Here is a 12,447-nt window from a genome sequence, read left to right as displayed (position 1 = left end):
TCCACCATTGGTTATACTGAGGAAAAGGTGTAACATATTTGTAGTGTTCTCTTATAATATTTAAATCTCCTGTGCACCTATATTTTGTCCAATTTTATTTAACTTAATTTGTTTGTGCTTTTTTTCAGTAATTGATCATATTTGCAAAAGTATTTTGTAAGTATTTTCAAAGAACTGGCTTTTGTTATTTAGCTCAACTGTTATTTGTTTCATTATTTATTTAAAATTTTTTTAATGTTTATTTTTGAGAGAGTGAGAGAGAGACAGAGTGTGAGCTGGCGAAGGGCAGAGAGAGAGGCAGACACAGTATCCGAAGCAGGCTCCAGGCTCTGAGCTGTCAGCACAAAGCCCAACAAGGGTCTTGAACCCATGAACTGTGAGATCATGACCTGAGCCAAAGTCGGGCGCTTAACCAACTGAGCCACCCAGGTGCCCCTTTAAAAATTTTTTTTTCTAAAGTTTATTTTTTTTTTTATTTTTTTTTTTCAACGTTTTTTATTTATTTTTGGGACAGAGAGAGACAGAGCATGAACGGGGGAGGGGCAGAGACAGAGGGAGACACAGAATCGGAAACAGGCTCCAGGCTCCGAGCCATCAGCCCAGAGCCTGACGCGGGGCTCGAACTCACAGACCGCGAGATCGTGACCTGGCTGAAGGATGCTTAACCGACTGCGCCACCCAGGCGCCCCTAAAGTTTATTTATTTTTGAGAGAGAGAGAGAGACAGAGTGTGAACAGGCACATTATTTCTGCATTTATATTCATTATGTCTAATTTTCTACTTCTTTAGGTTTATTATAGTATTCATTGCCTAGCTTCTTGAATTCCTTGGATGTTATAAATATTTCTTATTTTTTAATACATTCAAGGGTATATATTTCCAGTTAAGTATCATTTAGACTAGTATCCAGATAAGTATCATTTAGACAAGGGTAATATTGTATAGCTTTATGTGTATTACTTAAATATTTTATAAGTTGAATATATCACTCTATAACTTATGGTATTAGAAGTTTTTAGACATACATATACAAAAACTAGAGTGTAGAATTATTATTTTTATTTATTTATTTTTATTAAGACAATATTTTAGAGCAGTTTAAGGGTCATAGCAAAATTAAGGGAAAGGTACAGAGATTTCTTATATACTCTCTGTCCCCACACATGCATACCCTCCTCCATTATCAACACCCCCCACTAGAGTGATAATTCCCTCTAATGTTTTTTAAATTTCAGTTATTGTATTATTCAACTTTGATAGGTTCTTCTCTATATTTTCTATTTCTTTAAAATTTTTTTAATGTTTATTTTTGAGAGAGAGAGAGAGAGAGAGAGAGCAAGTGGGAGAGGGATAGAGAAAGAGGGAGACACAGAATGTGAAGCAAGCTCCAGGCTCTGAGCTATCAGCACAGAGCTCGACATGGGGCTCGAACTCATGAACCACAAGATCAAGACCTGAGCCAAAGTTGGATGCTTAACTGACTGAGCCACCGAGGCATCCCTCTATCTCTTTGTTGAAGTTCTCACTCATTTTTTTCTACTCTTCTCTCCAGCCTTGTGGGTATCTTTATGATCATTACTTTCTTTATCAGGCATATTATTTATCTGTTTACTTTAGTTCTTTTTTAGAGTTTTTTTTTTTCTTGTTCTCTCTTTTGGAACATATTCCTGCCTCCCCATTTTACTTGACTTTCTGTGTTTGTTTCTATGGGTTAGGTGGAATAGCCACTTCTCCTCAGCTGGAAGGAATATATTTATGTATCATCATCCCCTGTGTTAAGTGTGTGTGCTTGGTAAATTTGCTGGCTGGGTGGAGCTGTGGCTGGCATGGGCTGAGTGTCCTGGGGCTTTCCACATAGCAGGTGCCCTGTCAGGACAGCTAAAGTGGATGCAGGCCAGGGTGTCCCGGGGTTTCTATGTGCTGAAGGAACCCTAGAAGGACTATAAAAGCTGAGATGGGTGCAAGATGGAGTGTCTCATGGTGCTCTGTGCAGAGGGTACCTTGGCAGGGTGGCTAGAGCTGATGCGATGTATGGGCCCTAGTAAATTCTCTATGCTGAGGGTGCTCTAGTAAGATCGCTGAAACTATAGTGGGTGAAAGCTGGGGGGACCCAAGGCTCTACAAACAGAGGACACCTTGGCAGGAATAGGTGAAGCAGATGTGGATGTAATCAGGGGTGTTTCTGGACTCTCTGCATAGAGGGTGCCCTAAAGTGGCAGCTGGAGCTAAGGTGAAGTACAGACTGGGAGGTCTTGGGGCACTCCAGGGGGCATCCTGGCAGGACAGCTAAAGCTAAAATGGGCACAGGCTTATGTGGTCCCTGGGCTCTTCATACAAAATGTGCCCTAGCAGGACAGCTGAAGCTGAATTGTGTGCAAGCCATGGTGTCTCAAGCTGTTTAGCACAGTGGGTGTGCTGGTTGAGATACTGAAGCCAAGGCCTTTGCAAGTGGGTTTGTTCTAGGATACTCCATATAGGGAGCATCCTGGTGGGTTAGCGGAAACTGATGCAGGCACAAACCTGGGATTCCTGGGGTACTCATCTTAGAAGAAACCCTGGCAGGGTGACTGGATTTAAAACAGACATCAGATGAGGTGTTCTAGAGAGCTCTGCACCCGGGGGGTCCTAGCAAGACATCTGAAGCCAAAGTGGTGTGGGCCTGGAGTGTTCTAGGGTGCTTTGTGTCTGTGTCACCTTGGCACGAAGGCTGGGGCCGTTTTGAGTGCTAACTAGTGGTGTCCCAGTGTTCATTGCCCTTTGGCCACCTTGGTAGGTCAGCTGGGGCTGGTGTGGGCTAGGGGCCTGGGGCTCACTGAGGCAGCAGGCCAGTTAGGGTGCCCAGACTATGCACTGGTCTGTGATTCAAGGTGGAGATGGGGTGTAGACTGTATCTGTTAGCTTCTCCCATCTGGAGAGTGTTCCATCAGCTCCCCTCACTGGTGGAGTTCTAGGGCTGACTGTTTTATATCATAGTTGGTCTTTTGAACAGTGGTTTTTTAAAGAAATAAAATAATAATAATATAAAATAATTTTTAAAATAAATAAAAGAAAAAAGAAAAAGAAGCAACAAAGAAAAAAAAAGCAAAAAGAACAAAAACAAAACAAGACCAAAAAACCACAAAACAAAACCAAAACGAAAAACCAAAAAAACACATACAACAACAAACCCCTTATTGTCTGTTCCCCAGTGCTACTGGTGCTAGTGTGGGCTTGCAGACTCTGGGATCACTGTGGTCCCAAGCTTGTTGTGATGACCAGACCTGCCAGTTTGGACCCTGCTCCCTTTTGGATATTTAAACTGGAGTGGGAATGTAAACCATGTTGTTCTCCAGTCTCTCTGACCTGGAGAGTGTTCCCGCAGCTCCTCTACCTTTTGGCAGAGTTCTAGTGGTTGTCTCTTTCACATGCTATTTGCTCTTTTAAACTGTGGCTTTCTTTCTGTGCCCAAGGACAGAGGAATCTGTTCCTGGTCCCTTGGTACATCCTTCCCCACTGCTGTTCACAGCATCAAGGGTAGGGCTTCCCTTTGTTACTGCGTCTCCATCTTTCTTGCTGTTCTCTTTTGTAGTTCTATTTCTGGTTGTGCAGAAATTGTTCTGTCAGCCCTCTGTTCTTATTTAGGAGGAGTTGTTCAATTAACAGGTGTAATTTGGTGTGTTCTGTGGAGAAGATGAGTTCAGGGTCTTCCTACATTGCCATCTTGGACCCAACAATTAGTTTAAAAGTATGCATTTTAACCTGTATATCTTTTTTGGTAAGGTGTCTGTTAAGGTCTTTGGGCCATTTTAAAATCAAAATTTCTTAGTTTTGAGTTTTAGGTGTGCATTTTATATTTTGGATGACAGTCCTTAATCAGATGTGTCTTTTACAAATATTTTCTCCCAGCCTGTTATTTCCCATCTCATTCTCTTTATATTCTTTTTCATGGAACAGAACGTTGTCAATTTTAATGAAGTCCAGTTTAATCAATTATTTCTTTCATAGATTGTGTGTTGCATCTAAGAGGTCATTGCCATATCCCAGGGCATCTAGGATTTCTCCCATTATTTTCTAGGAGTTTCATAATTTTGCATTTCACATTTAGGTTTGTGATCCATTTTGAGTTAATTTTGGTGAAGGGTGTAGGGTCTCTGTCTAAATTAATTTTTTTTGCATGTGGATATTTAGTTGTCCAACACTATATGTTTGAAAGCACTATCTTTTCCCCCATTGTATTGTCTTTGCTCCTTTGTCAAAGATCAGTTGACTATATTTATATTGTCTATTTCTGGGATCTCTGTTGTGTTCTGTTGTTCTATTCATCTATTCTTTCATCAATACCACACTCTCTTGATTACTATAGTTTTATAATAAGTCTTGAGGTTGGGTAGTGTCAGTCTTCCAACTTTATTTTTCTCTTTCAATATTGTTTTTGGTCTCTCACATTTCTTTCTGGTTCTTAAATTTTTTTTTCTTTCTACTTACTTTGCCTAGCCAATCTTGCATGCTGTCTATCTTATCCATCAGATCCATTAGCATGTCAATCACAGTTGTTTTGAATTTCTGGTCCAATAATTCCAACAGCCCTGCCACATCTAATTTTGATGCTTGCTTTTTATCTTTAAATTGTGTTTTTTGCCTTTTGGTATGCCTTGTAATTTTTTTCTTGGTAGTTGGACATGATGTACTGGGTAGAAAGAACTACTGTAAATAAGACTTTAACATAGTGGTAAAGTGTGGGGGGATGGGAAGTTTTCTTTGGTCTTATGTTAGATCCCAGTCTTTTAGTGAGCTTGTGCCTCTGCACTGTGAACTTCACAAGTGTTTCTATTTTTCCACTCTCCCTTTCCCTTTGATGGAACAGGATGACTACAGTAGGCTGGAATTGAGTATTTCCCTCTCCCACGTGAAAAGCTAGAGCTGACTGGAGTTGGGTATTTCCCTTCCCCTAGTCAGTTATGCTCTGATAATACCCTACCAGGTTAGGCTCTGGTTAACTAGGCTTCCCTGAAGTCAGGCCTTGTTACAAAGAACAGAGTGCTCTGGTATATTTCAAAATGGTTCCTTTGTACCTTCCTCTACCAGAAGCATGGGGGGATTTTTCTCTGATATTTACTCTGGGAACCTGTTTGAGCGCCTGGAGTAAATCTCACAATAATGTTCCCACCCCTACAATGACTCCCCCAACCCGGAATTTTTAACTCTCAAAGTTGTCTACACTGAGCATCTAGCAATTCATCACTTACAGTACAGGTCACCCCAGAACTGGTTCCCACAATGGTTTCCATTATGAACTTCTGCTCTGCTAAGTTCTCAACCTCCTGTATTCATCTGCCTGTCTCAATAATCTTGAGAACTTGTTTGCCCTGTGTTCTCACCTCTTCTATGGATCTAAGTAAAGTTGTTGATTTTTTAGTCTGTTCAGCTTTTTATTCATTTTTAGGAAGGAGCGGCAACTTCCAAGTTCCTTACATGTGGAACTGAAAATTGAGTCTAAAAATTGTTTTTGAGAAGGATGTGAAGAAGATGAGAGAGGTAAAATGTCATTTAGAGGAGATTTCAGGGTCTAGAGTATTTTGTTTTATTTTATTTTATTTTTGTTGTTAGTTATAAAGAGAAACATATTTGATTGCTGGCAACAGAGTTGATTTATCCCAGGAAAACAAAGAAATTTAACACTAGAAAATCAATCAATGTAATTGGCCTCATGTAACAGTCAGGGATTGTCCAGGAAAATAGAAACATCTCTACATATTTAACACAGTGAAAATTTAATGCAGAGGACTGATTACACAAGTGATGGAGGAACCCAATGAGGGAAAGTTGGGCAACCCAATAATTAGCAACATGAGAAAGTCAATCTGATCTCCAGGCTGGTAGGACAAAGAGAGGTGATAGTGTTACTATAATCTAAATATTGGATTCTAGTATCTGGAGGCATGGTGGACCAATGTGATGGTGGCTGGACCCATAGGGCCCATGTAGTCATTGAAGGAGAAGCAACTTGATGCAGAGGAAGAAGGAGGAAAAATGTCTGACTCTATCCTCCTGGGTTCTAATCTCCTGCTGGTGCCTCCAATTGGCTGCACTAGAATGGTAGCCAAATATTGGTGAGCCTAAGGATTGTAGTCTTCAGGGACTAGCCCCTGTATAATTGAGGGCAGACCAGGAGAAGAATGAGGGATGGATCTAGGGACAAATAGGCCCAAGACTGCCTTACTATATTAACAGATTAAGTGAGGAACATCATATCTAAGTAGATAAATAAAAATATTTAATAAATATCCATATCTGGTCATAATAAAAAGAAATGTTAGTCCCAGAGTATAAAGTGTATATTCATGAGTCCATACTGATGTAAATAAGTGACTGGATAAATAAATAAATTGGAGAATATAGATACACCTCTCATGTGGTGGAATTACAAATCATTTTTGTAGGTACTGAAAAGGCGGGCCTACGCCGGCCGACTCCATGTTGTTCTGTGTCCTTCACCTTGACCACGCCTCCTCCCCTTGAGTAACCTCCCGCTCACCCGTTCAAACTTCCCGATCAAAACACGCCCGGCGACCTGCGTAACAGGACTCCGACCCTTCCCCAGCCAATCGGCCGAGGCCACAACCCTTCCCCAGCCAATCGGCTGAGGCCACAGCCATTACCTCACCAACTGCCCCTAGGCCCCAATAAAACCTTTGTCCTTTTGAAACTCGCTCTCTCTCCCCGGCATCTCACCGCTGAGTCGGTGCAGGTAGGGGATTGAGCTCGAACTAGCTCGAATAAAGGCTCTTTTGCTTTTGCATCAGACTTGGCTCCCTGGTGGTCTTTGGGGATCATGAATTCTGGGCATAACAGGTACTCCTCTTTCAAGGTGGGGGAGCATAACTCTTCACTCCTTAAGTGTGTGATGCATAATGACTTCCTTCCACAGAAAGTACAATGTGAAAAAGGTGGGAGAGAGAGTAATTTTATAGTAGAGAAGCCTGAAAAATATGACCTCAGCCAGGTGATCAAAATTAACATCAACTCTCACGGCATGTTGATAGTATGTACCCTTGATATGATGTCATGAGAGTAGCCCTTTACCTTTGTGCTATTCCTCCCCAAAGCCCATAACCCCAGTATCTTTATGATAAAATCACCCGAAGGATGCCAAGAGTGGAATCCTATAATATACCTGACTGGTACTCCTCAAACTACTTAAAACTATCAGTCATCAAAAATAAGGAATGCCTGAGAAACTGTCATAGTCAAGAATATCATAAGGAAGCATGATGACTAAATGTATTGTGGGATCCTGGATGGGATTCTGAAACACAAAAAGGACATTAGATAAAAACTGAGGAAATCTGAATAAAGTATGAATTTGTGTTAATAACAGTATAACAAAATTGGCTCATTAGTTGTGACAAATGTACCATGTGAATATAAGATGTTAATACTAGAGGAAATCAAGTATTGAGTATATATGAGTACTCTTTGTACTATCTTTGCAAAATTTTGCAAACCTAAAACCATTCTAAAATAAAAAGTTTGTTAGCAAATGAATAAAAGGGAAAATTTAGCCAACTAGCTAAAGGATAAGTATGAAAAACCTATAGCAAACATCATACTTGTATGAGGAAAAGTTGAACACTTTTAATTTGAAACTGCAAACTAGACAAGGATACCTACAATCACCATTTCTATTCAATATTTTCATAGAAATACTAGCCAGTGCAGGAATGAAAAGCAGAAAAATAAAAGAGGTAGAAATCAGAAAAACAAGAAACAAAGCTTCTATGATTCACAGATGATTAGATTGCATGCGAAGAAAATTCAAAAGTACTTAAGTTACTATTCAATCAATAAAGTGAATATAAAGTTTGCTGGGCTTAGTATCAATATATAAAAAGTAAACTTTGTTTCTACAGCAGCAAACAATATGAGAATGAAAGTGAGAGGGGCGCCTGGGTGGCTCAGTCGGTTAAGTGTCTGACTTTGGCTCAGGTTATGAACTCGCGGTTCCTGAGTTCGAGCCCTGCATTGGGCTCTGTGCTGACAACAGAGCCTGAAGCCTGCTTTGGATTCTGTGTCTCCAACTCTCTCTGGTCCTACCCTATTCTCTCTCGCTGTCTCTCTCTCTCTCTCTCTCTCTGTCTCTCTCTCTCAAAAATAAATAAACTTAAAAAATAAAATTGTTATTATAAAAATATTCAACTGTGCATGTAAGTATGCACAATAGTAAAATGATCCTACATATATTCTATCATCTGGAGAACCAGCAGTCCCAGTCAAGTAGGACATGGATAATGCTGGAGGGGGAAGGATTAGAAGAGGCTGGGGATATTGGTCAAATCAATAACAAAAAGGGTAGGGATTATATGAATTAGAGAGGAGGAATGGAAATGGTAGCTCCTTCTGCCTCCTTATTGCTAACATTGATGGCTTTGCCACCTTCATGGGCCTCTGCCTTCAAAGAGCAGGACCTGGTACTTAGCAGTGGCTTGGGAGAAAGCTACTGGGCCAATAATCAGTTTATCCTGCCTCCTACTGGACCAGTCTTTCTGCTGACCTCTGGAGCTCAGGAGAGTATATCTTTGACATAGTCATACATGTATGACTTGATAGTGTAATTCCAGAGACTCATGACAATGAGATGTTGGGCTGACTACAAACACCCTGAACAGGCCCAGTAGTCCTTTACTGACTTAAAGTCAGTGCCAGGTTATTGACATGTGATGGGAGCAGAGTTCTACTTCCCTCCCCACCTGGATGAGAGCTCTCGCTAGAGGGAAGGACTCGGAAGCCCTGGCCTCACTCCTTTTTTGCTCTGGCAAAGGTGACCTTGCAGAAAATGCTTTATGCAGACCCCCACTACTGGGGCTTGGGGTACTTATTGGAGCAATGGAAGGGTCTCTCTTTTCCCTGAGGTCAGGGATACTCTAAGTGGGGAGATGATAGGAATAATGGAATGATTCCACAGTGGTCAGGGAGCTTCCAGAAATGCCAGTGGGAGCACCTCCTCCTCTAGCACATGAAGTACCACCAGTCTGGGCAGCACTTCATGGAAGTGTTTAATAAAGTCCCTCCACCATAAAAATAGGATTTGAAGCTCCTAATTAGAAAGGCCTCAGGCTGGCAGTCTCATTCTCTAAGAATGGTATCACCCATAAGTAGGGCCATAAGGTTATTAGCTGAGGGGACCCCACAGGAAGGAGTCCATTTTGGTCATCTGATCCACCCATGGGGAGTTGCTAGCTCAGAAATGGACCCACCCCATCTCTGCTCCACACATTTTTTTCCCCCAGCTGCTCTCAGTCTTGACAGGACTCTCAGAAGAATTCAGAAATACTGAGATCCCAAAAGAAGTTTACCTGTAGTCTTGTCAAAGATTTCAATGGAGGCTTGAATTATCTCCAGGTCCACTTAGCTCAGGACCAAGTTAGCCCGGGGTGGGTGGAATGACTAATTGCACTCCTGGCCATAGGGAGGGTGCAACTTCATCCAGAGGCCAGAAATCCCTCCTTTAAGAATGGTAAACACTCTCACTGATGATTGGCAGCATTTTGGAATTTTAATATATGTTGCTGGCTCATGTGTCAAAGTTAAAGATGAGATGACTACTACAAAGGAGGGCATAACTACCTCAGAGTGGGAAGAGGAACAAATAATATTCCTGCAAAGATCAAGGGAAACTTCCAATGGTTGTCCTTAGTACTTCTCAGTGATTATGTATGTGGTTCACCTCTCCTAGGTACATAGCAAAGTAAATGTCCTGGCTCTTCAAGGTTGGGTTGGGCTATAATTCTAGCTAATGAGTTGTGAGTGTGAGTGATGTGATATTCCTTTCTGAATATAGCATTTAATCACTAATGTGAGACACCTCCCCCCAAACCCCCAACTTTACTTGATGACCTGCATTAGACACACAATGTGAGATGGAAATAAACATGCTTTGGGGTTAAGTTACTAGGATTTTGTAACCTCAAGCAGCACTCATGTAACCTTTCCTCACTGATTATCCTATAACAAATTGGCTATCACATGGTTAGCCATTGTCTGGTAGTGTGATGGGACAGAGTCCCTTTTACTCATTAGAGAGGAAGGTGGGAGGTCTCACTTCCCTTAGCAAAGCATCCACATATTTCTGTATGTAGAGAGTGCCAGGATGGAGACTGTCCTGGAGTCCTGGCCTATACCAAACCACAAGCACAGTAACAGAAGAGGGTCTTTGGTTAGGTGCAAAATAGTATGCTGAAAGAAATAAACCAACATTAGCAATAGTAAAATGTGTTTGTTTTGTGGCCATGGAGGTGTGCCACTCAGATGTTTAGCAAGAGAATCTATTGTAAGGGGCATAGTTGCTTGCCAGCTTCAGCTGCATTTGCAATAAGGCCGTACTTCTCCTGGGCTGCTTGCATCCAATGATACAGGATGGTAGAGATACTAGTGCTGGCCTGTTCTAGCCTGAATAGTAGCAGAGGACCCAATTACATGAGCAGATAGCCCAGACCCCCATACCACCTGCTACAGTTGCACCAGCACCCCTTCCCCAGCTTGCACTTATGACCGTATGGGATTCCTTTGGGCCCTGGCTGGTTGAAACATGGGCTGGTTTTAACATGGGTGTGGTCTTGAAAGAAAGTGGGGAGGGAAAATCTTACTAATGGGCAGAACTCTGAGTGGTGCACCTGGCCTGGGGTGAGAATGGGCTGGGAAAGGCGAGGAATGGAAGAAGTCCCCAAATGATCAGAGTCTCGCCCAAAAGCATGCAAAGTATTCTAGACAGAAGTGGGGGCTGGTGTCCACTATCTCCAATAAATTTTTAACATCTTTCCCCCATGTGATATTAAAGGGAGACTTCCTAAGAAGCTGATTTGTAAATTGAAATTGAGAAATCTAGAGTCAAGGATGCTGGACTGCATTCTATTGCAGCAAGTCTTAGCCTGGCCATGGGAAGAGTTCATGTTCAAATTCTGGCACTTCCACATTGGGTGCAGTCTCTGAACTGCTTCCAGACCATTGGACAGAAACTCATTTGAGTCTCATGATGAATAGTCCCTTATCCCCTATTACTTTTAAATGTATCAGTATAAAAATGCACTTACGGTTATTAAAAAATAAAACAAATCTGCCTCAGTCTTGTATTACTAATTCTTTTGAGATTCTGATCAGGAGGAGAGCTTAGGAGAGACCTGGACTGGGAAAGCAGTACCAAGGAGCCCCTGGGAGGCCTTGCCAGGGTTTGGAGGAAGGTAGGCCAACATGGGAGGCTGGGAAGAGAGGCCTTGATGAAAGCCTGGAAAGGTTGTGGCAAGGGCTCTTTCACCCTAAGGGAGGCTGTAAAGAGAGAAGGAGGTCACATTCCCTTTCTTCTGACCTATTCTTTAGGGTAGCTGTATAATCAGTGGGCAGCAATTGACAGTAGGACCATTCAAGGGCAGCAAGCTCCACCTGGGGTCGCTGGCTACCCTCAAAACCTGACTTGTACAAAATAAATACAAAACCTGACTTGTGGCAAGAACATAGCCAGAAAAGAACTTGGTAGCTAATAGCAGGATCCAGGTGTACTGTGAAAACTCCTCCTTACCTTCAACTGCATTTTCTCCTTCTGTGTGTACCTATAAGGACACCAGGCCCCTCCCACCATGAGCAGACCAGCAAAGCACGCTGTGAATGCACAGTTCTGCGGGCCTGTTTTGGGCACAAAGGGGACCACAGAGGAGCCACTAGGTTAGGGTTCCTGTTGTAACTCCAAGGATTTCATCAAAAGGTGCTTGGAGGTGGGTGCACTCACAAATGTGGGCCACAACAAGGACCTTCTGGGCCAGTGGCAGGATGTTTTAATGTGACTCTACAAAGTTTTTTATTTTTAAAAATTCTATTATTATTTTTTTTATTCTTGCAGCAAGAATTACTATCAAACTCCACTCATTGTGCCAGAGACCCTCGTGGTGTTAGTGAAAGGCTTGCCCCTCATGTAGCATGCTATCTACCCCTGTGAGTTTATCGCTAGCCAGGGGCCTCAACTCCAAGCTCTAACAATGTGCAGGACTCTACAAAATTTTTAAAACCTGCGTCCACCCCCATAGGGCTTTCTTGCTCTCTATTCTGCACATCCACACTGGCAAAAAAGATTTAATTTTTTTTAATGTTTATTTATTTTTGAGAGAGAGAGAGAGAGAGAGAGAGAGAGAGAAAGAGTGCGAGTGGGGGAGTAGCAGAGAGAGACAGAGACAAATAATCTGAAGCAAGGTCCAGGCTCTGAGCTGTCAGTACAGAGCCCAATGTGGACCTTGAACCCACCAACCATGAGAGCATGACCTGAGCTGAAGTCAGGCACACTTAACCAACTGAGCCACCCAGGCACCACAAAAGATATATTTAAACAAATTTTTTAATCTTTATTTATTTTTGAGAGAGAGAGACAGGGTGTGAACAGGGGAGGAGCAGAGAGAGAGAGAAACACAGAATCTGAAGCAGGCTCCA

General features: G+C 42.1%; 1 non-coding gene across 1 annotated transcript; it reads right to left on the bottom strand.

The window, feature by feature from the left end:
- Positions 1 to 11,858: 11,858 nt before the first annotated feature.
- Positions 11,859 to 12,011, bottom strand: LOC131503319 (small nucleolar RNA SNORA62/SNORA6 family). The gene has a single exon (XR_009257410.1). It is a non-coding gene; the product is annotated as a small nucleolar RNA SNORA62/SNORA6 family (small nucleolar RNA).
- Between the last annotated feature and the right edge of the window lie 436 nt (positions 12,012 to 12,447).

The sequence above is a fragment of the Neofelis nebulosa genome, chromosome X (genome assembly GCF_028018385.1).
Source record: "Neofelis nebulosa isolate mNeoNeb1 chromosome X, mNeoNeb1.pri, whole genome shotgun sequence".
Classification (NCBI taxonomy): Eukaryota; Metazoa; Chordata; class Mammalia; order Carnivora; family Felidae; genus Neofelis; species Neofelis nebulosa.
Note: the sequence above shows the minus strand (reverse complement) of the source record. Positions and strands in the feature narration are given on the sequence as shown.